The sequence below is a fragment of the Sturnus vulgaris genome, chromosome 8 (assembly GCF_052056855.1).
Source record: "Sturnus vulgaris isolate bStuVul1 chromosome 8, bStuVul1.hap1, whole genome shotgun sequence".
NCBI classification, from domain to species: domain Eukaryota; kingdom Metazoa; phylum Chordata; class Aves; order Passeriformes; family Sturnidae; genus Sturnus; species Sturnus vulgaris.
The window spans coordinates 36,149,691-36,175,637 of record NC_142250.1 but is presented as its reverse complement, the minus strand read 5'-3'; the positions used below and the strand labels follow the sequence as shown (position 1 = coordinate 36,175,637).

Here is a 25,947-nt window from a genome sequence, read left to right as displayed (position 1 = left end):
TGATATTTTGATATCGTGATTAAGAACAGTTCATTTCGAGCATCTTGCTCACCAGCAGATCAAGGCAATTAACTGGCAATTTGTTCACTAAATGACTTCCCAAGATGTGCTACTGAGATAAGGAAAAGCCCTTTTTAAAGTGACTTTGAGCCAGCAAAAGATGGACCTGCAGGGAGTGTTTTAATAAACAATGTACAAGTCGATTCTTCAGTAGTAAAGGAAAGCTTCTGCTTCAGGAGTAATGACAAAAAAAATATTAATTTATGTGGAACAGCAAGACACTGGGGGGGGTTTCTCCTTGTTTCACAAACTATAACCACTGTAAATAATGCTGTGATGGAGAACACACCCAAAATATTCTTTTTAGAAAATATAAAACTGAAGTTGTTGAATTCTTTGTATTTTAACCATGGGACACAGGTGGGGAGCTGAGAGCAGATCAATCCCTTTTGCTGCCTTTTAATCTTTCTGCCCCAACACTCACTGCTTCACCAGGAGCTGTGCTGGCTCCTGGATAACAGAAATAAAAGAAATGCCAGGAAATTCCCAAATAAATGCTCCAGGGGGCTGGGAAAGGAGGACCAGGGAGGTTTAATGACACTCAGTTTGGTCCAAGTGAACATTTCCTGACGAGGTCCCAGGGAAGGATCCCACACCCCTCAATCCCAACCAGTACAAACTGGTGAAATAGGGGAGGGTGCTGCAGAACTGGTCACAGAACCACACAATGAACGAGGCTGGAAAAGACCTTTGAGATCATCAAGTCAGATACAGACTTGTAAAAAGGCAGCAGATACAAAGATCTTGAGAAGAGTTTGGATCTCTGCCCACCCCTCCTGAACCTCCAGAACCCCAAGCCCTGTGCAAAGGGCAGCTGAGAGAGAGCCCCAACCCTGCCTGGGGATTTCTCACCCAACACTGAGCTTTTGGGGTTCAGCTGAGGGGAGGTGTGTGAAAAACGAGGTAGATTTTAAAAGGTTTAATAAAAGACAATGCCCTAAAGCAAAAAGTTATGTGGCCAAGTGCTTGGCATTCAGCCAAGAGCAGCCCTGCTGGTTTGGGGACACCCCTTAAAATTCACCAGCCCCCTGCATATTCACACACCTATCATGCATTTTCAAACTTTTCTATAAACTATTTTCTATATTCCAGGAGCTGTTTTATATGGCCACTCGAGTCTGCCTTTTCAGAACATGTGTGGTTTTTCGTTTGTGGTTTTAATTTATTTTTCTTATTAGTCTTAATTTGGGCTGTGGTCTTGAATTTTTACAGACAGTCCCTGCTGGTAGCTGGTGTATCAGTAGCAGGTGTCTTTGCTGGGTGTTATTTATTTAAGCAGGTAATTCACCTACTACAAAGACAGCCTATGCTACTCCTAAAGAAAACTGTACTTTAAAAACCATTTCAACACCACACATACATACAGTATTCACCCTAATAATTGTGAAAAGCCAATACCATAATTTGTATTTACAACAGGTGGCTGATGCTGGGAGCTGAGCCCACATTGTCCCCACACCTCCCTGCACTGGCACTGCAGAATTCTCCAAATATTGCCCAAAAGAGGCCACAGGAGCTTTTCCACCAGCATTCCTAACCCAGCAGGATTCCCCCAGCAGAACAGAATTATAAATTCATCTGCATAACTTCCTGTGCAGCTTCCCAACCTTTTCCTTCTAGGAAGATCCAGCTCTAAATACATTTTCTGTCAACACTTGATGCCTGCAGAGGTTTCTGTTCTGCAAAGGGGAATCCTTCCCTGCTCCAACAAAAAGATGTGGACAAAACCATGACACACACAACTTTGACATGAGATTTAATCAGTGCATGCTCAGCCACCTCTGCAAAAGGCATCACTAAAACCACAAACCTCATCATTTAAGACATAACTGTATTGACTTGACCAAAATTGAGTTATTTCTTTAAATTCCTAACCTATAGACTGTAGTGATGCTTTTACTGCACTAAATCTATGAATCAGATTTCCATTACAGGAAAACAACATTCCACATTTAAACTGAGCTCTCCCTTTGCCCTCCAGTCTGTAATAAGCACTGATAATTTAAACAGTGCATAAATGCAAAATTTTATTTTCCTCTGAATCAACAGAATTGGTTGGATCTCCCACTCAGCACCAGCGTGATGAAAACAGCAGCATAAAAAGCACAACTAATTCATGAGAATGAACTGAACACAGAATTCAGTGAATGGCTGTAAACACAGGAAGTTTTAAGGCAGTGAACTCCCCCAGAACAGCACAAGCACTGCTGTGACCATCCCCACCATTCTGGCAACACAGGCTCTGAAAGAAATGCCAAACATTTGCTTAGACTAATGATAATTATTAAAAATAATGCACAAATTATGATGATAAGAAGTGTCAGGGTCTCCAGTTATTTTGGAATAACTCTGCACGTGCCCAAGTGCAGCTGGAGTTGCACACAGATGGGAATCCCCTTTCCTAAGTCACTCCAAGGACTTTTTTTTTTTTTTCCTTAATTCACAATTAGCAATAACAAGTCACTTCCTTTCATGTAGAGCCTCCTGCAGAGGATTTCAGGTGGGCAGAAATGTTCCTTGTGACACAATGGGTGAGGCTGAGAAGAACCTTTAGGATCACCCTGCCCAGTGGGGTTCTGAGGAGAGGATGCTGCAGCCCCAAGGCTCCTGCTCACCACCCTCACAGGGAATTTTAATTTTCTTCTCCCCATAAATCCAGCTGCGATTTGCCCTCACAGAACCAGGGGTTTTTTTCTGCACTTTGGGCTAGAGCTGAGTTTGGTGTTCTCCATGACTTTGCTCAGCCCTTGCCTTTCTCCTCCAGGCTGCTCTTCACAAAAATCCTGGTTTCTCTGGAAGGACATAGAAACAGAGAGGGGGGGAAATGATGCCTTGGTTTAGCTTCCATATTTTCCATATTCTACACTGAATTAATATATTAACTCTGAACTTTATATAAAGTGTCAGCAAGGTCTCCTCCCAGCTCAGGCACACAAAACAATCCAAGGACACGCTGCTGCTCCAGCCCCAAAAAGTGCAAACAGCAGCAAACTGAGGAGAGAATCTGGGAGGATGGAACTGCAGAGCCTGGAATTGGACAATGAACCCCAATATGAGAATGGACCAAAATTTATAAAAGTGAAAACTCGTGACTTGGGTCCATTGTGGGTGTAGCCATGGCCAGGCTCTTACACTGCCCAAGGTGAATCCTTTGAAGGGCTTTTATAAATCCCTGCTTTATTCCTTTAACACTTGTTCCAGGGAGCCTCTCCAGGCATCATCCTCACCTTGAATTTGGCTGTGGCCAGCCCCAGGAGGTTTCTGGATGTCCCTGTGCAGAGCATCCCTGCCCTGCAGCACAGCTCCCATCTGGAGCCATCTGGCACTGTGCTGAGCCAGCACTTCATCCCCTCAGCCAGAGGTGCTGCTCGGCTCCACAGCTGGAAAATGATGTGCAAGGACCTCCCCTCTCATGTTTGGCTGCATTAAAAGAGCAGCAGCTGCCGGGCCAGCCTGCCTGCAGAGTTGGCACAGCTCAGATTTTTGTCTGGAGCTCCCTTGGAGGCAGGGAGGAGGAGATGATGTTATCAGCACAAAGTCCTGAATGAGCTCCCGGCAGGTCAGGAACCTGCACAACCCTGCCAAGTTTCGGTATCTACCTCACACAAGCTTCCACAGATGTGAGTTTATTTGGTAATCGCCTGCACAACAAAATAAATCCTTTTTTAAAGGCCCGGGCCAAGGTAAACAGGAAGAAAACACTGTGTTCAGAGGTCAGGCTTTGCATGTTTTCCAAGGTTTTGATGTCCTTAGGATGTTTTGGATGCACACAGAATAACCAACCAGCCCTGGTACTGAATCTTAAAAAAAAACCCAACAGAAATTGCTTTTTGATGAATATAAAAAGCTTTACAAGCCTCAGTTATTCCAGCAGGCTGCAATTGCTGATGTTTTGACCATTTGCTTTAAGCACCCGAGGGAGATGAACTTGCAAATGCCACCACAAGTCACTGCAGCAGAAATGCAGACAGCTCAGCCTGACAGGAGTGCAATTATATCCCAACGAGTCCACGGCCTCTCCTCAAAACATTAAATAAATAAATGCTTGGATCCAGTTTATTTGTGCCCCAAAAGGTTTTTTTTGAGCCCCCGTTTCCACCTGACATGAATTAATTGTTTCTATTAAAAAGGCTGCACGCCCTGCAAGAAACCTTCCTTAAAGTGATTTAAAAATTGATCACAGCAAAGCTGAGCTTGGCAACGAGCTCTGGACACCACTCAGGCCAATCTCCTGTGGAAAGCTGGGCTTTAGTTTAGGTTTTCCAGGAACTATCAAGCAAATTCATCAGTATTTTGTGAGTGTCTTTTAGAAGTGTAATTATGAAAATAATTTTTTTCCTCTGTGCTCATTAAGGAACTTCCTTCCATGCATGACAGAAATTACAGCACTGAGGCTCTGTCTGCATCTCCAGCTCTGGATAAATCCACAGGGGAGCTCCTCAGGACAGCCAGAGGTGAAGCTGCTCCAGAGCTGAGCTGGCCAAAACCTTTCCTGGGTTATCCTGGCAATCTCCTCTCCCAGCACTTCACCTTTAAAACCCCAGGGAACTCTGCTTTGGGGAAGCCTGGGCGGGTTTTATCAAGCCTGAATCATTTACAGCAACTTCTCTTGTCCTGAAGCTGCACATCAGGCCGGCAGGAGCTGACTCAGTGGGATTTCCACAGCGTTCATCTGGGGCTGACACCCTTCCCTGGGCACACCACAACCCAAATCCCATTTTCCTGGAGGTCCCGATTCACTCTGACACCACAGGGTGGTAGCACCAGGACAGGGATGGAGGGCAGAGGCTCTCACACCACATTTGGGGTCCCCTCAGCTGCAGGCTGGTGTTTGATGTTTGGTGTTTGACCTCCCCAGAGCCAGAACAATCCTCACACAATCTCCACACAATCCTCATCCCCACCAGAATAACAATTTGTACTGGAGCTCCTTTCAGTCACTTCCCAGCATCTGGGCTGGGTGAAACAATGGAACACAGAGATGCAACACAGATGGCTTCAAAGCCATTTCAAACTCCCAACTGTTGTGGGTTCTCACCACAAAGGCAGAAATTGGCTCTTCATAAAGCTGGGTGTGGATGGCTGCCACCAACTCCATCATCCCAACAGCCTCAAATTCCACAAGAATCACCCTGAACACAGCCCCAAACCAGCCATTTATTATTATTATTATTTATGGCACAATAGAACACAGTGGTTCCATAAGATGGTTATAACCATCTTTTCAATTTTTACTCAATATAAGAGCCCATTAAGAAGAATAAATAAAAAAAAAGAAATTAAAGACCTGACCAGCTTTACTTTCTAAGTGCCATTTGTACTTTCAATACACAGTTTTTCTACAGCCTAATGTATCTCTACAAAACAAAAATCCATGGATTCTCAGGCCAAAGTTTGCAAGCAACTTCTCACTGGAAAAAATCCACTCCAGACCTGAAGGAAAATTCAACCATCAGGAATCTGCTGCAGGAGAGGACACAGCAGGGAGAAGAAGGAATAGCTGCCCTCAGGAGACACTTGGCCTTGTCTCACTGATGTTCTTCCACCTTTCTTGATCACTTTTAGCAGAAAACAACACTGAGACTTCATGGGGTTGATTGTAGAGCAACAGCTTTGGGAAACAAGGGTGGAAGAAAAACAAAAACAAACCCCAAAGCCTCAAAATGAAACCTTCAAGCGTTTCCCCATCCCTGGCAGTGTCCAAGGCCAGGCTGGACAGGGCTTGGAGCAACCTGGGATGGTGGGAATTGTCCCTGCCCATGTAAAGATTGCAACATTTCAAAGTTAAATCCCCCAAAAAACCACCCCAAATCTCGTGTTCTGCAAGTGCTGAGCACAGCCCTGTGCCCTCCTCCAAGGATCTGAGCAACCTCTGTGACCTCCAGAGCAGCTCCTCGTAGGAGCAAACACTGCTGCATTCACTGAGGGAACAAAAAGAGTATTATGGGAAAATGTGCTGCTCACACTTCTGCTGGGACATCCTCAACAAGGGCCTTTTGCTTCCCCCAAACTTGAACACGGGAGTTTTGGACACTCTGTGAGCAAGCAAAAGTTTCAGGTTTTCTTCTCTGAGGGACATTTTTCTCAAGACACAAGTCCGTTAGGAAAAAAACATCTTTATATTGTGCCTAAGGGTTTGGTTCCAGATATTAAAAAACTCATGGCACAGTCCCTGAATTTCTACACCTGCCTGAAAGCACAGGGGGAAATTCTGCCTCCAGCAGACCGGGGAGAACCCTTACAAAATGTGCCAGCCCTAAATCACAGGTGTCCAAACTCACAAAAAAATGGAATTGTTTAAGTTGGAAAAACCCTCCAAGATCATCGAGTCCAACCACAGCCCCCAAGGCCACCAGTGCCCCGTGTCCCCAAGTGCCACAACCACAGGGCTTTCAAATCCCTCCAGGGATGGGGGATCCACCACTGCCAGGGCTGGAATTCCTTTCCATAAAGGAATTTTCCCAAATATCCAACCCAAACCTCCCCTGGCACAACTTGAGGTCATTTCCTCTTGTGCTGTCCCTTGGGAGAAGAGACCAATCCCAACCTCACAAGGACATTAAAAATATCTCAGCATCTTCTCTACAATGATTTGTTCTTCTCCCAAAACAAGAATGAAGCAACTTTTCAAGGCTCTGGAATAATCCCTTGTTCCTGCCAGCCTCCTCCTCACTGTCACTTCTCTGCCACCTTCAGCTGGGACATCAAATTCATCCCTGGAACTCCACTGTCCATCACATTCCTTGGATTTCCTCAGGTTTCTGTGCTGATCCAGGCTTTATGCCTCAGCAAATAACCAAAAAGAAAGAAACCACCAGAAAAGTAATTTTAAAAAGTAAAAAAAAAAAAGCCCTATTTTTTCTCCTCCTCCTTGGTAGTTATTGTGGTGTACACGATTAAATTGGAGCACAATCTTCTCTAAGAAAGGGTTCTTTTCATCTTTTAATATCTACATTGTATTAAGGTCAACTATTTAAAAGTTAATTAACATAACATAACTATTTACAAGCTATGCAAGACTTTCCATTTTAATCCATAATTTCCTTGGGGAATTTTCTGCAATAGGTGCATTTCCTTTTTTGAAAAAAAAAAAAAAAAAAAGAAAGAAAAAGGTATTTACATGATTTTTTTTTCTTTCCCACTGAATGAGGTTGCAAAAACAAAGCCCTGGCTATTTAAATATAGTATCCAGATAAGCTATTTATGGAAGGGCAGTGTTGACACTTTGGACTACAACTCATTGAGAACACGTACAACAGCAGTGCTTGAAAAGCTGCTCTGTAACTGCGATCTGAGGCTCTAAAACAACAATTAAAAAAAATAAAAAAAAAAAATGAAGTAAAATCCTCTTTCATCCTCAGCTTCCAGGTAAAATCTCAGCACCACATGAATATGCATTTTGTGGTTTATATACAGCATCACAAGTTTGTGAGGCGCCTCGGGACCTCCTAAGGAAGCAGAGAATAAATGAAAATCATTTTAATTAAAAGCAAATTAAAGAGCCCTCTAATCCAGGCGGCGGCAGCAAACCCAGGGAGAGATTTTGGGATGAGGCTCCTTGAAGTTCCAACCCTCCCTAATTCCAACTTCCTTCCCTGATCCTCCCCACAGGAGGCTGGGGAATGGCAGGAGAGCAGGTTCACGATGGAAATTCTAAAAAAAGCAACTTTTGCTCCAGTTTCTCAGTGGCCACAGGCACTCGCAGCCGCACGGAGCGAATCGCAAAGGAACCACAAAGGCAAAGTTTCTGCTCACTGCAGGGGGAAAAGGAGAGACCAAATTGCATTGCAGGCTTTTAAAGAAATCCTTTCAGCGCTGATGAGGAAAGTTGGAGTTCTCCTCCTTGATAGGAGTTTTTAGAAATTCAGCTCAAAAAAAAAAAAAAAAAAATAAAATAAAATCAATTAAGTAAGCACGTAGGGAAATGTTATCACAGGAATGGCTTCGGATTGGAGAAGTCACAAGGAAGGAGAATGTGGGTAACTAAAATAAAATTATTACTGCTCTCTTTTTTCTGTTCCTCCAGCAGGAGGATATTGCCTGGAAAACCTCCCTGGTTTCCCCCTGCCTGTCCCCACTTCACCGTTGCCTATCCAATAAATTCCAGAATGAATTTACAAACTCTCCCCAAAATAAACAGGAAGCTAAACCCAGTCATAGTGTTTATTTCTGTCTAAAAGGCATTTTAATATGTATTCATCTCCTTAAATAACTGAATTCCTCTGCTATGAGAAAAAAAAAAAAAAACACACACAAAAATCCCAACCTTGAGGGAAAGAATCCAAACAACCGAACAAGAGGAACAGAAAAAAAAAAAATAGAAAGAAAATGGGCAAAACGCCTGGAGAAACTCTGCTTTGATTTTGACACATGGGAATAAATGGGGAAAAAAAATATTCAGCTAACCCTTCTTTTAATCAAAACATCTTCCATCTCGTGTGCAAATTTCAACAGCTGAGAAAGCATCCTACTCAATCTCCCCAAAGTGGTGTCAGCATGTTTTATGTAAATACTGCTTAACAAGGGATGGGTGTTTGCAGCAAACATTTTTGGATTCTGCTTTAGGAGCTCTGGATCAGCCTCTGGATGGGAGGAGGAATTGGAATTCTGGAGAGGATAACAGGAGATGTGCACAGAGGAAAGGTTTTGGGTTTGGTTTTTTTTTTTATTCCTTTAAATAGTCAGGATGTGTTTGTTAATGAGGAGTTTTCAGCAGTTATTTAATAAATTAATGGGGGAAAAACTTAATGACTCAGCTCTGTGGCACAGAATATCCTGGAAACAACTTGAAATGTCAGGAAATAAATGGGGGTGACATTGTCACCCTGGAAGGATGCAGGGACCCAGGCAGCTCCCGTGGGACAGGCAGAGATGTGACACAAACAGGGCGAGCTCCCTGCTCTTAATGAGATATGCAGGGAAAGCAACAAACTCCTGTGCAGCCATAGGGACCATCCCATAACCACCTAAACCACCCCATGGCCATCTAAAATGCCCCATGGCCATCCCATAACCATCTAAACCACCCCATGGCCATCTAAACCACCCCATGGCCATCCCATAACCACCTAAACCACCCCATGGCCATCCCACAGCCATCTAAACCACCCCATGGCCATCTAAAACGCCCCATGGCAATCCCATAACCATCTAAACCACCCCATGGCCATCTAAACCACCCCATGGCAATCCCATAACCATCTAAACCACCCCATGGCATTCCCACAACCATCTAAACCACCCCATGGCAATCCCATAACCATCTAAACCACCCCATGGCATTCCCACAACCATCTAAACCACCCCATGGCCATCTAAACCACCCCATGGCCATCCCATAGCCACCTAAACCACCCCATGGCCATCCCATAACCATCTAAACCACCCCATGGCCATCCCATAGCCACCTAAACCACCCCATGGCCATCCCATAGCCACCTAAACCACCCCATGGCCATCCCATAGCCACCTAAACCACCCCATGGCCATCCCATAACCATCTAAACCACCCCAAAGGCACCTAAACCACCCCATGGCATTCCCAGAACCCTCTAAACCACCCCACAGACACCTAAAGCATCTCAGAGCAATCCCATAACCATCTAAACCACCCCATAACCATCTAAAACACCCCACGGCAATCCCATAACCATTTAAAGCACCCCAAAGCCACCTAAACCACCTCATGGCAATCCCATAGCCATCTAAACCACCCCACAGCCATCTAAACCACCTCATGGCAATCTACACCACCCAGCAGCCACCCCAAAGCCATATAAAGCACCCCAGAGCCATCCAACAGGCATCTAAAACACCCAACAGGCACGTAAAACACCCCATAAACATCTAAAAGCACACCACAGCCACACAAAAGTCATCTAAAATAGCCCATAGTCACCCTATGGCCATCTAAAACACCCCACAGCCATCTGAAATACCCTAATGCCACCTAAAAGCCATCTGAAACACCTCATAGTCCCCTAAATCACCCCATAACCATCCCATCGCCCTCTAAAACATCCCACAGCCACCTAGAACACCCTATAGCCATCGAGAACACCCTAATGCCACCTAAAAGCCATCTGAAACACCCCATAACCATCCCATCGCCCTCTAAAACATCCCAAAGCCATCCAAACCACCCCACAGCCACCTAGAACACCCCACAGAATCAGGGAAATGTTTTTTGTCACTGTCACACAAAGCTCCCAGCACTGGAAAAAGCAGCGTGCAGCACGTGCAGGAATACAAACAGCACAAAAACAATCACCAAGATCAAAGGATTTCTGTTTTCCAACCTTCCTCTCTCGTCCCCTCCTCTCCCTCTGGAGCTGAGAACTCCCCCAACCACCCTGCACCAGGGTTTGCTGTGCCAGGCCAGGAAAATATCAGGGTTAAAATAAATAAATTCATTTCAAAGTTAGCATGGCAAAGGCCCTGCAGAAGGAAACATTTCCCTGATGGGATTTACAACCCGTAAAAAAAAAAAAAAAAAAAAATGTTCTACATCCTCAGAGAGCAGCAGCTCAGGGGCATGAATAAGTAGCTGAGAACAGGCAGAAACCTGTTAACAATTTTTGGAAGACACTGACATAACCAGAACATCCTTCACTCAGCCAGACAAAACAACAGCAGCAGCAGTTCATTTATTTCAGCTTTGTCTGTCTCCTCTCGTTGGTTTTTAACTTTTGCTGTCCAAAAAAAAAAAAAAAAAAAAAAAAAAAATCTCAGTCCCATCCTGGCTCTCTGGGGACAAAGGGAAGATGAGCACCAGGAGCACTGATGGAGCCAGGGAAGGGCAGCTCCTGCTCCCATCCCCACCTGCAGCTCCAGGAGTGCACAGATTCCACAATAATTCTGGGAACAGAAGCACAAAGCCCCTTCCCAGCCTGCTGCAGCACATCAGATCCCTGAGAAGAGGGAATTTCCTTCAGCTCCCCCTTCCACATCCCATACAACGCAGCTCTACCTCCCCAGCACCAGAAATTGTGTCCAATATTTTTAAAGAAATCTATTTTTTCCATCAGCTGGAGCTATAGAAAAGCTGTTCCCAAAGCGATAACACGAGGCTGGGGATGGCAATTCCTATTTTTTCCTCTCCTCAGAATGTTATCAGCCTGGAGGAAAGGGAATTTCCAGATAAGCAAACACAAATCTCTCCTTTCTGAGGCTCTGGGGGTGGGGGTTGCTCACAATCACACACCTCAAAGCAGGAAATGTTTTATTATCAACCTCATCTCCAGCCTTTCCTCAGCCCCAACCATCCCAGGAGCCAGCAGCAAAACTCCCTGAGCTCTTCTGTCATTCCATGATGTCCAGCACACGTGACTTCCCCCCCACAATTGGCAATTTTCATTATTTACAAATTAATGAAAAATATTGTGTTTTATTATATATTTCTACAAGTATTAATAATGTGATTGTTATTAATTTAAAATTTATTAATTTAATGCTAATAAATTTAAAATATTAATATCATTATTATATTATTAATAAAGAATCATGTGAGCTTATGAATTCTTTACAAAATATTATCAAAATTGACAATTTTCATTGCCAAGTTCACCTATACAGCCTTTTCTTCCTGTATTTTTTAGGATTAACATGATGTGAATAAACTGTTTCTCTGCCTTCCAACTTCACATACTGAGCCAAGGGGAGAGGATTTTTCCTTGCAGAAGTGCACAGGAAGGAGGGCAGCATCCTCCAGAGATGCTTCAAGGAGAAGAGATTGGTTCCAAGTTTGTTTTGTGTAACACTGAGGGGATAAATTAAAAGTTATTGCCCTCAGGGAGCTTCTCTTGTATGCATTTACAGAAAATTTCCTTCATTTGAAGATTTTGGATATATCCTACAGGGATTTTGACCTTTTTGCTTGGATGCTGCTGTCCTAAGACCTTCCTGCAGAAGCCATAACCATTATTTGTTCAATGTGGGAGATGAAAACCCAGATTTGTATCAATTTTTGCCATTCTTCAGCACAATGATCCAAAAAGAAAAGGTGAATTCCATTCCTCCTTAAGCCATTATTCCTGCTCCAGGAGCACTCAGATGTTCCTGTTCAAAGGCTGCATAAACAGCCAGAAATCCAAACAAAAACTACCCGAGGGAGGCTGGAACGAAAATGGATTCAAACTCCTCCCCAAAACACAAAACTCTCGCTGTTCTGCAAATCCTGATGAGGAAGGAGCTGCACAACTCCAAGCTGGAATGAGAAGGGATGTGGGTAAATCTTCAGGAGCTGCTCAGGGCTGAGGGTGACAACAAGGACAGTGACTGCTGTCACCTCCACGCTGCCAGGACATCCCGTGTGTGACATTTGCACACAGAGGAGTCCACAAACCACAGGGATTTAATCCGGGAGCAGGCTGGATTCTCCATAAACTCACACTCCTGAAATGGGGCAGTTATGCCCAGCTTTTGGCACAGGCTCTGGTTTTTTTCCTCCAAGAAAACACCCTCTTGTGACTTGGTGGCTTCTGAAAGGCTCAAATAACAGAGCCTGTGTTTCAGATGAACTTTTCTCTCAAAAACTGCAGGTCAGATGTGCACAGATGGAATCAGCCATGAGCACCACAGGGAATCCAGCAGCTCAGAAAGGTCTTGGATGCTTTTGGGCAGCCACAGCTCCTCTGGACCAGCCAAAAATTCCCTCCCAATATTGCATCTAAATCTTCTCATTGTCAGCTTAGAGCCATTCCCTGTGTCCTGTCCCTCCATCCCTTGTCCCCAGTCCCTCTCCAGCTCTCCTGGAGCCCCTTTAGGCTCTGAGCTCTCCCTGGATCCTTCTCCTCTCCAGGTGAACATTCCCAGCTCTCCCAGCCTGGCTCCAGCCCTGGAGCATCTCCACGTCCTCCTCTGCATCATTCCAGCAGCTCCACATCCTCACACACAACTGGCTCATCCCACTCCCATGAATTATTGCACAACAGAGTAAATATTTCATCCCAAGATCAGCACAAGCCTCGCTGAAATCCATCCTGCACAGCCTCAGCTGGCTCCTCATGGGCAACTGAGGTCAACTCAGCACGAATATGCAACACATTTGTTCTGCAGAAACATCGGCACAGGACAATGAAAAGCAGCAGAATTTTCCTGTTAGATGCTCACAGTAAAAGACATCAATGGCCACGAGGTCTCTCCCGAAGAGATGAGCCCAAAATGAGGAGTAACCAGAGCCAGGCACAGCCCACCCACACACAGGAACCACTGCTCAGCATTCCCAGCAAGAGCTGCTCCTTCTCCTGGAAAAACAGCCTTGGAAAATGCCCTAAATCTGCTCAATTAAACCCAGGCTGCAGTGAAATCCAAGTGCTTTCCTGGAGGCTGCAGAGAGGGATCCCTGCCTGTTCCAGGGCACACAGCTAACACCAACATTCATTTCAAATAAAGCTTTGCCAGGCACCCACTGAAGAAATTTTCTGATCTTATGGAAGGGTAAAAGAAGAAATAAATAGGATTTGGATCTCTGAAGGCCGTGATATAATTTTAGGCTTCTCTAGGATCCAGGATTTTGAAGATTCCTCACCCATTCCAGATCCAAGTGAAAGATCTGAAAGAGGTTTTAAAGATTTGATCCTACCTGGCCAAAAGCTCATGGACAGACAATCCAGGCAGTCTCAAACAACACCAGCACAGGCATTCCCAAAATAAAGCAAGTTAGCAATGCACTTGGAATTTTCTTATCCTGCCCAGGGTATCAGGTTAAAATATTAAATCCTATTAAAAAAAAAAAAAAAAAATGCAGTGGGAGCATCCCAGAGGACCAATAACAAGATCCTTCCCCCACTGTCCCGACTTTGTTTGTGTGGAAACAAAGCACCCAGATGATTTTAGCATTCCAGAAATTTATAAACAGAGCATGCCTTGTTTGCCCATTCTTCCTACAGAAAGCCACATCAGCATTAATGTGTTTGATACCTGCTTGTATGTACAGGGAAAAATGAGATAAAATTAAGAGTTCTCAAGGAATCCAGGAGCAAAATGGGCTGTGGGGATTCTGTATGGGAAAATCCTCTTTTTGGGATCCAACAACATCAGGGCATTGCTGCCATAAACACGAATCTCACTCAATTATTTAAATTTAGACATAATTAAAATAATTTTTTAAAAATCCAAACTAAAGAAACACAGCAAGACTGCTGCCCCAACGACCCCGAAATTAATTTTACTACAACAATTACCGACTGCCACTATTTACTATCGTGATACAACCAGAATTAATTCTGGATTTACCACGCCTTAGGCTTGAAGCTATTTTAAGGAATTTTCCCAATTTCCTATTGCCAAAACATCCCGTGTTGCAATCAGACAAAGAGTTACAGCTTTGAAACACCCTGATCTGAGAGAGCAGCTACAAGATGCAATTGTTTGCATGTTTCCAGGGAGATTTAAAAAGCCAAAAAAAAAACACCTGGTGGTTTTAAGAGGTCCTCGAGGGAGGTCTTAAACACAGAGTTGGAAATTACACAAATGCCTCTGTGGTTTGTGAGTGTTGTTTTTGCAAATTAACAGAATCTCTTTAATACCTTGGATAATTTATTAGCTCAACTGCTGCAAAGCCCTAAGCAGCAAAATCCCTGATGCCACCAATTCTGCACATGCATTGCTGCCTGTCACACTGGTGTGCTGCATCACTCTAATTATTGATGTGAGGTGCTGAAAGCAGCTTGGAAAGTTCCTCCTCTGCCTGAAATCACAACATTTTGCCACGTTTACATCCCACAGATAAAGTTCATTAATGCACATGGAACTAATGCATTTTTTTTAACATAAAATTATAATAAAAACACCGCTAACTGCAAGGAATTTTTAGGAAAAGCATCATGCCCTCCTGAGTGAGATTAAGAGAAAAATAAACCTCAAAGCCATAAAACACGACCACAAACCCCCCAAAAAACCAAGAAATGTCATCACCTGCCTTTGCCTGAAGGAAGAGGGGACTTCCCTACAATCCTGCCTTGCCCTTCACAGGATGGAACAAATCTGAGCTGAACGGGCTCATTTCCCCCTTGGGCTTTGTTGCTTCTGTCCCCGAGGAAAATTCCAGTTTCCCCGCAGGGATAAAGGTTCCTGTGAGCCCATGAATGGCTGCAGTGTTCATTGCCACAGCCAGTCCTGCTCCCCAAAACAATTGGTGTTTGTGGCTCCTCAGGCAGCAGCCCACGGGGCATGGACAAAGGGCTGCTATCACCTCGGGGGAGAAATTTCAAGAGAAATACAAGGTTTTCTCCAAAAATCCACTTTTTCTTTTATTTCGTATTTTCTCCAAGCATCCACCTTTTGCCTTTCATATTTTCCCCCAAAACCCACCTCTTTATTGTTCCATATTTTCCCCCAAACCCCACCTCTTTTTCCTCCATATTTTCTCCCAAAACCCACCTCTTTTTGCTCCGTATTTTCTCCGAAATTCCCAATTTTTGTTTCATCCTCACACATGGAAGCAACTCTCAACCACCACCACCACCAAAGCCATGGTGTGTTCTCCATCTGAATGATCTGAACTAAGTGAAAGCCACAGCTCAGCCATCCTCAAGTCATTAAAAAACGAGGGCACATCTTGCTCTGAAAAAAATCAATTTTTGTGACAAAGTCTTTTCTGCACACACACTCACACGTGCCAGGTGTTTTCTGTGCTCAGGCTCTGATTATTCAAAGCAGAAATTCAAAGCCCCTCACCAAATTCTTCCCTGGTTATCCTGGGAAGGTGAAGGGCAGAGATGGGATCCTCCAAACCCTGGAGGGTTCCCGTGGGATTTTCATTCCCACTCGTCCTGGGCATCCCTCAACCCTCACTTAATTCCTCGTTCTCTCTCCCAAAATTTCTGCTCTCCCACAAAACCCCCTCTGCTCCAGGAGATAAAAACCAACTGGCTGAAGTTTCACTCCTAATCAAATCCCCAAATCCCACCTTGCTTCATTCCCATTCAAACCATCCATGGCCTTTCTCTAACCATTGTTATTTGTACAGAAATCACACTTTATAAATGTTCTCCTCCGTTTTGTCTTGTCCTGTTGGCTTTGATTCATTTCTTTTGGTGGTAAGAATCAATTTCTTTGTACAGACGTAAATGTGTGAAATGTACATTAGCCAACACTGAAACTCTACCAGTTTATTTCCCAAATTCCTTCCCCTCATCAGAGAGGGTCAATCAAATACATTTCAATAATAAAATAGTCATTTAAGATGGTTAAAGGTGTCCAGAGCACTGCTGGATGGACACAGAACACAAGACATGGTTTATGCTCAGTTTCAGGAGACCTGATAGAAGGCACTGATTTTAAGAGTTTCAAATACATCTAAATTCAGGAAAAATAAAATATTTTTTTTTAAAAAACAATTTACCACACTTCTGAAAAAAACTAATACCCAGCTGTGACTGCATTTCTAGCTGAAAAATGATATTTCTTTGTCCCTTCCCCCAGCCCTGCACAGCTGGGCACAGTTCTGCTCTCTGGCAGGACAGTTCCTTCCTTCCCTCCTTTCCCACGCTCCAGAGCTGGTTCCCATTACAGCTCCCAGTGACAGCCTCTGGAATGAGGGGGGGGAAAAAAAAAAAAAAAACAAAAAAAAAAACCTCAGGGATGGCCTGACCATCCTGAAATCCCATTCCTGTAAAAGGACACGGAGCAAAACCTCCCTGGAAGAACACACAGCATCCTGCACGGGATCAGCTCCTGAAAAATGAAATGTAAAACTTGGTTCACAGAGGAAGTTTTGAGGGTTCAGTGATTTTTTTTTTATTTTTTTTTTCAAGGAAAAAAATTCTGGTAAATGGAGCCAAATTTCAAGGGTAAATAGTTGGATGCAGTGCAGCAGTTTTGGAGCTTCTTCAGGACAAATTACAGCTCGAGTTATACAGGCACAAAACTGATGAATAATTTGGGCAGTTCACCTACTAAAGAGACTTAAAAAAAAGGAAAAAAAGAGAAGAATGTGGCTGCAGAGAGCTCAGCTGCACTCCCTGTGTGTGCCAGGTCATGCTGTGCTCCAGTGAAATCGAGAAGAACTTCAAAATGAAATAAAAATCACAGAATCATGGAATTGTTTAGGATGGAAAAGACCTTCCAGATCATCGAGTCCAACCAGCACTGCCAGGGCCACCAGTGCCCCATGTCCCCAAGTGCCACCTCCATTTTAAATCCCTGGGACTCCTGGACAAACCTTTCCAAGGAGGAATTTCCCCAAATATCCACCCTGATCCCAAATCCCCCAGCTGTCCCCTCCTGTCAGAGCCACAAGGGCCCCCCTGAGCCTCCTTTTCTCCAGGCTGAGCCCCTTCCCAGCTCCCTCAGGAATTCTCCAGCCCCTTCCCAGTTCCATTCCCTCCCCTGGATATCCCCCAGCCCCTCAAAGTCTCTCCTGTCATGAGGAGCCCAAAAGTGACCCCAGGATTTGAGGTTCCTCCTTGGACAACACCCCATGATGACAGAATCAGTCATCTCAACACCACAAGCTCCTCAGTCTATTTCTAATCGTTCAAACTGTGAAATGTAAATAGGTCATTATTTAAATATAGTTCCCCCTGTTTCCACCTTTTCCTTTCCTCTCTGCCTTCCCAGAAATATTGAAGTCTCTACAATTTCCTCTCCCCCCACTCCTGCTGGGAAGCAGGGCTGGAGTGGGAGGTTTGCCTGTGGAAAACAGATCAGAATTAAGTGTTGGGTCTGTGGCCTTGAGAAATGCCCTCAGCTGAGTTTTTAATTTGGGCTTTTCAAGATTGATCAGCACACGTGTAATTTAAAAGCAATTTGAAGCAGCAAGGTAGGGAGTTTGACTTGAAATTAATGAGCTTTTGACATCTGCAAACAAAATGATAACGTGAACCCATTTAAACTCAGCCCTGTGTTTAACATCTATCATTTTAACGTGGTTACACAAAGGCTTTTCTGCTGCAATCTGAAAGCTGTTCCACCACAATCCTGCCCTCAGCAGCAATTTGCAAACTTTGTTGTATCAGATTAGTAGAAAGACAGGCTGCAGATCAATTAATATCATTGAGTAATTAAGTGTTTTAAGTGACATTCTGCAGCATGATTGAAGACATTCGTGAAACCCAAATTTAAATTAATCAGACTCAGTCCCTGAGACATCTAAACCCATAGAGCACAGGGTACAAACGTTATTTATGGCTTGTTTAAATCAGGATTTTACTACTCAGGAAAGGCCCAGCACTGCAGCTCTGGCAATCCACAGCATATTCCAGCAGAAACCAAGACTAGGAATGCAAAGGAAAATAAATCTTTCAAAGACAAACCAGCAAAGATGACAAGATGAAAGGGCAAAAGACAATCAAGATGGAATTCACCAAAAGAAACTGTGCAGGGTGAGGGGAGGGTTAGGAGTGAAAACTGCTCTGAAGCTGAGGAATTGCAGCTCTTGGAAAAGAAATATTTACAGATCCTTTATCAAACATCCCGCAAAACAGAAATTGTCATCGTTGGCTTCAAGTTGTGATCACACTGACTTTCCTTTACCACAGTTAGATTTTCTTTTGGACAAAAAAATTCCATTAAAAGAACCAAGGGAGGTAGGAAATGACAGAGGCAAGGTGAAAGCAGGCGTGGTGTGAAGCTCATGGAAGGTGCTCCCACCTTTGGGAATTCACAGACAGGACAGCAGCAGCCCCTGTGGGATCCAGGAGCACAGACAGGGAAATATCAACTGTTAAAACCAACCCAAATTCAACCATTCCATCCTCATCCCAACCCATGGCAAAGGGGTTGGGAACCATCGAGTTCCCAACTCATCCCAACCAAAATTGCTCTGCTGATCTTCAAGGGCCACGGGGAGGAACCAGAGCAGCTCCAGATCAGCTTCCTCCAGAAATTATTCCAGGTGAGAGAGATGGATTTTGGTGGAAGGGAAGAAAACTCAAACCCCACAGCAATTCAAGCAACACCCAACCAGCAGGAAACCTGGAATGGTCTGAGCTCAGGAGGGTGAGATCTTGCCATGGATGTGCAGTTGGATATTTCATTCTAAATTATTTTCTCCAGAGAACATAACTTACAAGTCACACTTTTATCCTCCAGCTGCCCTGATTGTGTCCTGATCTTTTTGAAGTGACACGAGTAACACACTTTTCACTCCTTCCTTTGCAAATCTGTTATTTGCTTTCTCTTTAAAATTCATTGTCCTACTGAACCAAAGCCTTTCCAAATCCTCATTCTTCCCAGCGATTCTTGCTGCTGCATCCCTGTTTGTGTGTTATCTTCAGGGAACAGCTGTTCTTGGCACAGCTCCTTCCAGCTGCTGGGGCATCCTCAAACTCCTGTGGGAAAGAGCTGCCTCTTGTCAGCACAGGAATCCCAAAATTGTCACTTCTAGTGCTCAGGTAGTTTTTAGTTTATGTCTCATCTCACCTCTGCTTGATTTAGTTTTGTTTTTTGGTTTTATCTGCTCATAAAATTATTGCTGTACGTTAGAAAAAGGAAATCTGGGCTAAGACAAGCTTTCAGGACTGAGCACTTTTTCCTTTTTACAGAGGGGATAAAAGTGATAGAAAACCCCAGAACCGAGTTGTGGTACATTTCCCAGCAACAATCCACCTCATCACTGCAAGCAACAAACCAATCCAGCAAATTTCTTCCCTGATTTATTTCTCCCCTCAGCCAGGAAACACCTTTGAACACAGATCTCTGCGAGCAGATTTTACTTTGCCATTTCAGCACTGAGTCACTGCCAGCAGTCAAAGGGAAAAGGGCATTTTTGGGGCAGGGGATGTCACTGGTGAGGCATCCTCTGCAGGAAACACAGAGGATTTGGGCAGGCACAGGGGATATCAGGGATGGAATTATTATTATTAGACCTGCAGCAAATTGGCTGAACGTGCCTTAAAAATACACTCCATGATGTGAATAACTCAAAATTAAATCCTGTACAAACACTTGAACAAAATGCTGCTGCTGAGCTCCTCCTAATCACTGCCTTATCAGTATCTCATTTCAGCTCTGGCTTACACAAGTATTAAATATATTTGTACAACAAACCTGAAGAGATATCAACATTTCAGCAAGAAGTTTGGAATAAATACAGGCAGGTTTTTTTTTTTTACTATTAACACTTAGAGCATTTGGGATTGTGCAATTCAGATCAGACAGGACAAAAACACCACCAGGATGAAACCCTGTGCAGAAAAGCACAATGAGTAAAAAAAATACAAGATTAGAGTTTAAGAAGATGCAGAAATCCTGCACAGAGCATCCACTCTTGATTCAGCCCCAATTCTGCTGCATCACATCACAAACCAGCTCAGACAACACCCGAATCATTCCCTGGGACAGCTCTGAGCCCATCAAACCAGAGCCACATCCAGGGGAGCCCTAAATGCTCCACCAGGACCACGCAATTCCAAACTCCTTCATCATTCATGGCTCCAATTCACACCACTTCCCATGGCGGGCACACAAGGATATTGCAGCTTCCAGAGGGATTCTGCTGCCATTAATATTGCAGCAGGAGATCAATAATGAAATGCCCATCAAGGAGCACAGAGCTGCTCACTGCGGGCATCCCCCAGGTCTGGCTGCTCTGCTGCTGCTTCCCAGCCTGCAGAGATGCTGGAAAACTGCAGAGATGCTGGAAAACTGCAGCCTCCCCCTGGAAAATAAAAAAATGCAGCCTCCCCCAGGGTGCTGAATGAGAAGCAAGTGGCAGAGTTAGAGTCTGATTCACCAAACCCACCCCATTGTGCTGTCCCCACCACGCTGTTTATACAGGAAATGAGGTCCCTTCCTGCCTGCCCCCCTGGAATAAGGATGGAATTGCAGCTTCTACCCAAAACAGCTGTTTTCAACCTCTCCTCCTGAGAGGTTTTCATGGCGTGTCCAGATACAGAATAATTCACTTTCAATTCCTATGTAAAGGCAGATTTTTTCCACCAAAACATCATCATTCACTGCTGATGGCCTTGGAGTGCTCTGCCACCACACACAGGATCCCCACCTGCCATAAATCCATGCTGAGGAATATTGTGGCAACGGAGACTGAAACACAGCATCACATTTACAAAGTGCCAGCATCAATCCCCAGGTTCTCCATCACTGAACCATTTTCCTGCAGAAGCTCCCACTCCTCCAGTGAGCAGGGTGGACTCTGTGTGCCCCCAACAGCATGACAAACAATCATTATTCCTCGGGATCTTCCTGCTTTTCCTCCTCCTCCACAGCATTCCACACTTGCTCTTTTTTATTTTCCACGGCAGCTGACCTGCTCCAAAACCTTGAACAAATTTACCTGGCATCACCAAGCAAGAAGAAGAAGATAAACTTGTTTGTTATCCTGCTGATAACAAGAGCTGGAGAGGAGCTTTGATAAGGGCATGGAGTGACAGGACAAGGGGGAATGGCTTTAAATTGAAGGAGGGAACGTTTAGATGGGATTTTGGGCAGGAATTGTCCCCTGTGAGGGTGGGCAGGGCTGGCACAGGGTGCCCAGATTTGCTGTGGCTGCCCCTGGATCCCTGGCAGTGCCCAAGGCCAGGTTGGACATTGGGGTTGGAGCAGCCTGGGACAGTGGGAGGTGTCCCTGCCATGGCTGGGGTGGGATGGGATGAGCTTTGAGGTCTTTTCCAAGCCAAACCCTTCTGTGTTTCTGTAACACGTGGATGTGACTCTCAGAAAACACCAAGGACATCTGTGACAGGGCACAATTGCGCTGACTTCCTCCAGCTCTATTTCACTTGGCAGTTTGTCAACCCCTGTCCGCTCGTTTTTCTTCACAAAACCTCTTAAATGAGTGAGAAAAAGGTCACTGAGTACAGCAGGCAGAGCTCTGCTGGAACACACTCTGAAACCAGCTCAGTTAATAACACAGCTCTGCAGCTTTGCTCGTGGCACCAACAGCCCCAGAAACCCAAAATTCCAAAATCCTCCTCCGGTGCTGTCACCTCCCAGCTGGGAAGGTGCAGGAGCTCAGTCTGTGCAGGGCAAGGAGCAGCTCTGCCTTCAGAAACCTGCGTGGACAGGAAGGTTTTACACAGAAATTGAACCTGCCGAGTTCCCCGACAATCCTTGCCATCATTTCAGCCCACACGGTGCATTCCTGACACCACCCAGGAGCTGGGAATGCCACGGAGGGTGAGGGAAGAAGAATAAGGCTAAGAAAATTCAGGGATTTATGACAGCTGTTTTATGGGAAGCCAGAGATGAAAAACCTCGTCTGAGTTTGTTAACAGATAAATAACCATAAACATATCAGGTGGAAAACAGGGAAAATTTAAAAAAAATAAGATATAAACAAAAACTAGGACTCAAATGTGCTAAAATTCCTGCAGCCCAAACAGCGCCAGCACCTGCTTCAGGTACACAGAGATGTCTGCGTTTACTGAAGGTGTCAGCAAAGCAGGAATTCAGTTTTGCTCTGTGCTTGGGAGAATCCCTGCGTTTCAGGAATACAGAGCAGTCTCAGCACAGCACTCCCTTTATTTGGGAGCACAGCAAAGCCATCAAACACTACGCCCACACCATTTTGTTTCTCACGTTATTTTCTTTCCCTTCTTCTCGCACGTTTCTGAGCTCGCTCCACGCATTCGGCACTCGAGAAAACAAAATGTTTCCAGCTGAATTCCCTGTGCTCGGCTGGTCCATCACCCCGCTGGTGATGTTTGCATCCTCATCCCGGGGACCTCAACCTGCTTGTCCCACTCCATCCCCACCCCTTCTGTCCCCAAGCACAAAGCAGGCACAGATTGCCCCATAAACATCTCGTTACCCCCACCAAGACTCCTCTCAAAACCCAAATTCCACCTGATCAACAGCAAAGCCAAGCCCAACTAATCGCCTAAAACTTCTCACTCCAAGGCTTAACCGGTTTCATTTATCACCCAGCAAAGCCAACGTCCCTCCAGGATGAGGAAAGCACGTTCTATCCACATTTAAATCTTTTCGAAACTACACCCAGTTTCCAGCTGAACGTCATTAGTTTTCATCAGAAGTTACTTATTTTATTTATTTATTTATGAGCCCCAAACACAACATGTACAGAAGGTACGACTGTCATGCACTTAAATTTCTTTTTTTCCAATTCTCTGCATCTTTATTTCTACTTTTCACGGCTTATAACGTCCTAGGGGGAAAAAAAATCTCAAAAAAAAAGCTCGATAAGCGCTGTCTTTTCTTTCAACTCAGCAGTATCTATTCCATCCAAATCAGACACAGACAGCTACACAGCTGAATACACAGAAAATCACTTCACGCTATGGAAATAAGCCACATGGAGAGGAACCTCACTGAAAAATTGGGAAACAAACCCAGGAGACAGCCTTTCACGATTAGAAAACACAGTTCCGTCCCACAGCAAATACCCATTAACCCTTTCCACAAAGCCGCGAGTAAAGAGAAAAATAACATCCCGTGATGGGAGACAGCGAAAAGCCGCGTGCAAGCCAATTAATAAATGGAACAAATGGAAATAGAGGGAGTTTAAACAACACCAGCCTTGACCGTGGGAGAGCACGAGAGTCCGTCCGCAGGCACCGCTCCCGCTCACTCCAGGAGGGGCTGGATGGGAACCAGCGGCAGAAAAATCGCTTTTAAAGGCGCAGCTCAGGTGCCAGCCCCATCCCGGGAGCGGGGCAGAGCCCGGGGGAGCACACCTGGGAGGGATGCGCGGGGATACCCAGGGATGCGCGGGGATACTCGGGGATGCGCGGAGATGCGCGGAGATATCCAGGGATGCGCGGGGATGTCAAAGGATGAACAGGACATGGACAAGGATGCCCAGGGATGCGCGGGGATACTCGGGGATGCGCGGGGATGTCCAGGGATGCCCAGGGATGCGCGGGGATGCTCGAGGATATTCAGAGATGCGCGAGGATACCCAGGGATGTCCAAGGATGAACAGGACATGGACAAGGATGTCCAGAGATGCGCGGGGATGCCCAGGGATGCGCGGGAATACTCGGGGATGTCCAAGGATGAACAGGACATGGACAAGGATGCCCAGGGATGCCCAGGGATGCCCAGGGAGCCGGCCGTGTCCTTGGCGCTGCCGCTGCCGGCGCGTCCCGCATCTCCCGAGCGCCGCGCGGTCCCAGCCCCGCCGAGGAGCCGCGGCCGCCGCTCCGCCCGCTCCACCCGCCCGGCGCTGCCCCCGCGGCGGTGCCGCTGCCGGGATGTGGCTGCCGGGATGTGGCCCCGCTGTCGCTGTCGCTGTCGGCGCCCAGGGCCGGCCCCGGGCAGCACCGCGCTCTCCCCGTCCGTGCCCGGCTCGGCACAGCCGGAGCCTCCCGGGCGCTGCCGGCACCTGCGAGCGGCGGCATCGCCGCTGCCTCCCCCCTCGGCCCGCGCTCCCTCGCTCACCTGCGCGGCTGCGGCGGCTCCGCGGGCCGCTGGCGGCGCGGCCGGGCCGGCCGGGCAGGCGCTGTGAGCCGGGGCGGCGGCTCCCGGCAGGAAATTTCCCTTTGGCCGCCGCCTCCTCCCGCTCCCGCTCCCGCTCCCGCTCCGAGCCCGAGCCCGCGCTCAGCCCGGCCCGCGGCCGGCGCGGCGCCGCCTGGCGGGCACGGCGGGAACTGCAGCGGGAGCGGCCCGGCCGGGGGGACGCGGCCTTGGGGCTCGGGCACGGCGACAGCGACGGCGACAGCGACAGTGACAGCGACAGCACCGACGGCGCCGCTCCCGGCACGCCCCGGCTGTGCTGCGAGCGCTCCGCTACCTCCCGAGGTTCCCCTGAGCTGCTCCCAGAGCGCCCGGCTCTAGTGATGCCGCACCTGCCGGTGTCCCCATCCTCGTGTGTCCTCATCCCCGTGTCCCCCCATCCCCGATATCCCCATCCCGATGTCCCCATCCCCGTGTGTCCCCATCCCCGGTGTCCCCATCCCCGTGTGTCCCCATCCCCGTGTGTCCCCATCCCCGTGTGTCCCCATCCCGTGTGTCCCCATCCCAATGTCCCTATCCCGCTGTCCCCATCCTCGGTGTCCCCATCCCGGTGTCCCCATCCCCGGTGTCCCCATCCCAATGTCCCTATCCCGGTGTCCCCATCCCCGGTGTCCCCATCCCGTGTGTCCCCATCCCCGGGATGCAGAGTGACCCTTGGGGCCATGACGCCCTCCCCGGTCCCATCCCGCCCGGGCTGTGTCACCGCCTGCACTGTGGCAGGGACACACCTGAGGAGAGACCCGGAATAGAAGCAGAGGAGGGAAAGCAGGGCAGGGAGGAGGGGATTTGCGGGAGCCAGGGCGGCTCAGGGCACATCTCGCTGCCTCTTGGCTCCAGTCCCTGCTACCACCTCTCCCAGCAGCAGAAATCCCTGCTCCAGCACGGATCCAAGGGATTTCAAAAGTCTTTCCCAACAATTCTCTGCATTACTTTCAGACCCCCCCATACCCATGCACACCAGGTTTAAGTTTTCTAAAAGATGTCCCAGAACAAGAAGAGCATCCCAGCAGAAAAAAAATCCCTTCTCCATGAGAGATCCAAGTGATCCTAAAAGTCTTTCCTAGCCTTAAACTCTGGATTACTTTCACACCCCCAATGCCCATGCATACCATGTTTAAATTTTCCAAAGGATTTCTCAGAACAGGAAGAGCATCCCAGCAGGAGAAATCTCTCCTCCAGGAAAGATCTTAAAAGTCTTTCCCAACCTTAATCTTTCCATATTTTACTTTCAACCTCTCCCATATCAATGCACATCATATTTAACTTTTCCAAAGGATGTCCCAGAACAAGAAGAGCATCCCAGCAGGAGAAATCCCTCCTCCAGGAAAGATCTTAAAAGCCTTTCCTAACATTTGAACTCTGGATTAATTTCAAACCCCCCATAGCATCCCAGCAGGAGAAATGATCCTTCTTTTTTCTTTCTCCAGAAAAGATCCAAGTCATCTTAATAAACTTTCCCAACCTCAATGATTCTCCACGTTATTTTCCAAACCCCCCAAAGCCATGCAC

The 25,947-nt window shown here is 46.3% G+C and overlaps 1 protein-coding gene across 4 annotated transcripts in view; it reads right to left on the bottom strand.

Annotated features, from left to right (window-relative positions):
- Positions 1–24,455, bottom strand: part of PTPRE (protein tyrosine phosphatase receptor type E) — a 93,859-nt gene extending 69,404 nt beyond the window's left edge. The window contains exon 1 of one of the 4 annotated variants that reach the window (XM_088169449.1): positions 24,364–24,455. The gene's annotated coding sequence lies outside the window, so the exon portion shown is untranslated. Of the gene's footprint in view, positions 1–13,642; positions 13,775–14,976; positions 15,117–24,363 lie in introns of those variants that run through there. The other 3 variants (XM_088169447.1, XM_088169448.1, XM_088169450.1) reach the window with 3 other exon arrangements.
- Positions 24,456–25,947: the final 1,492 nt, after the last annotated feature.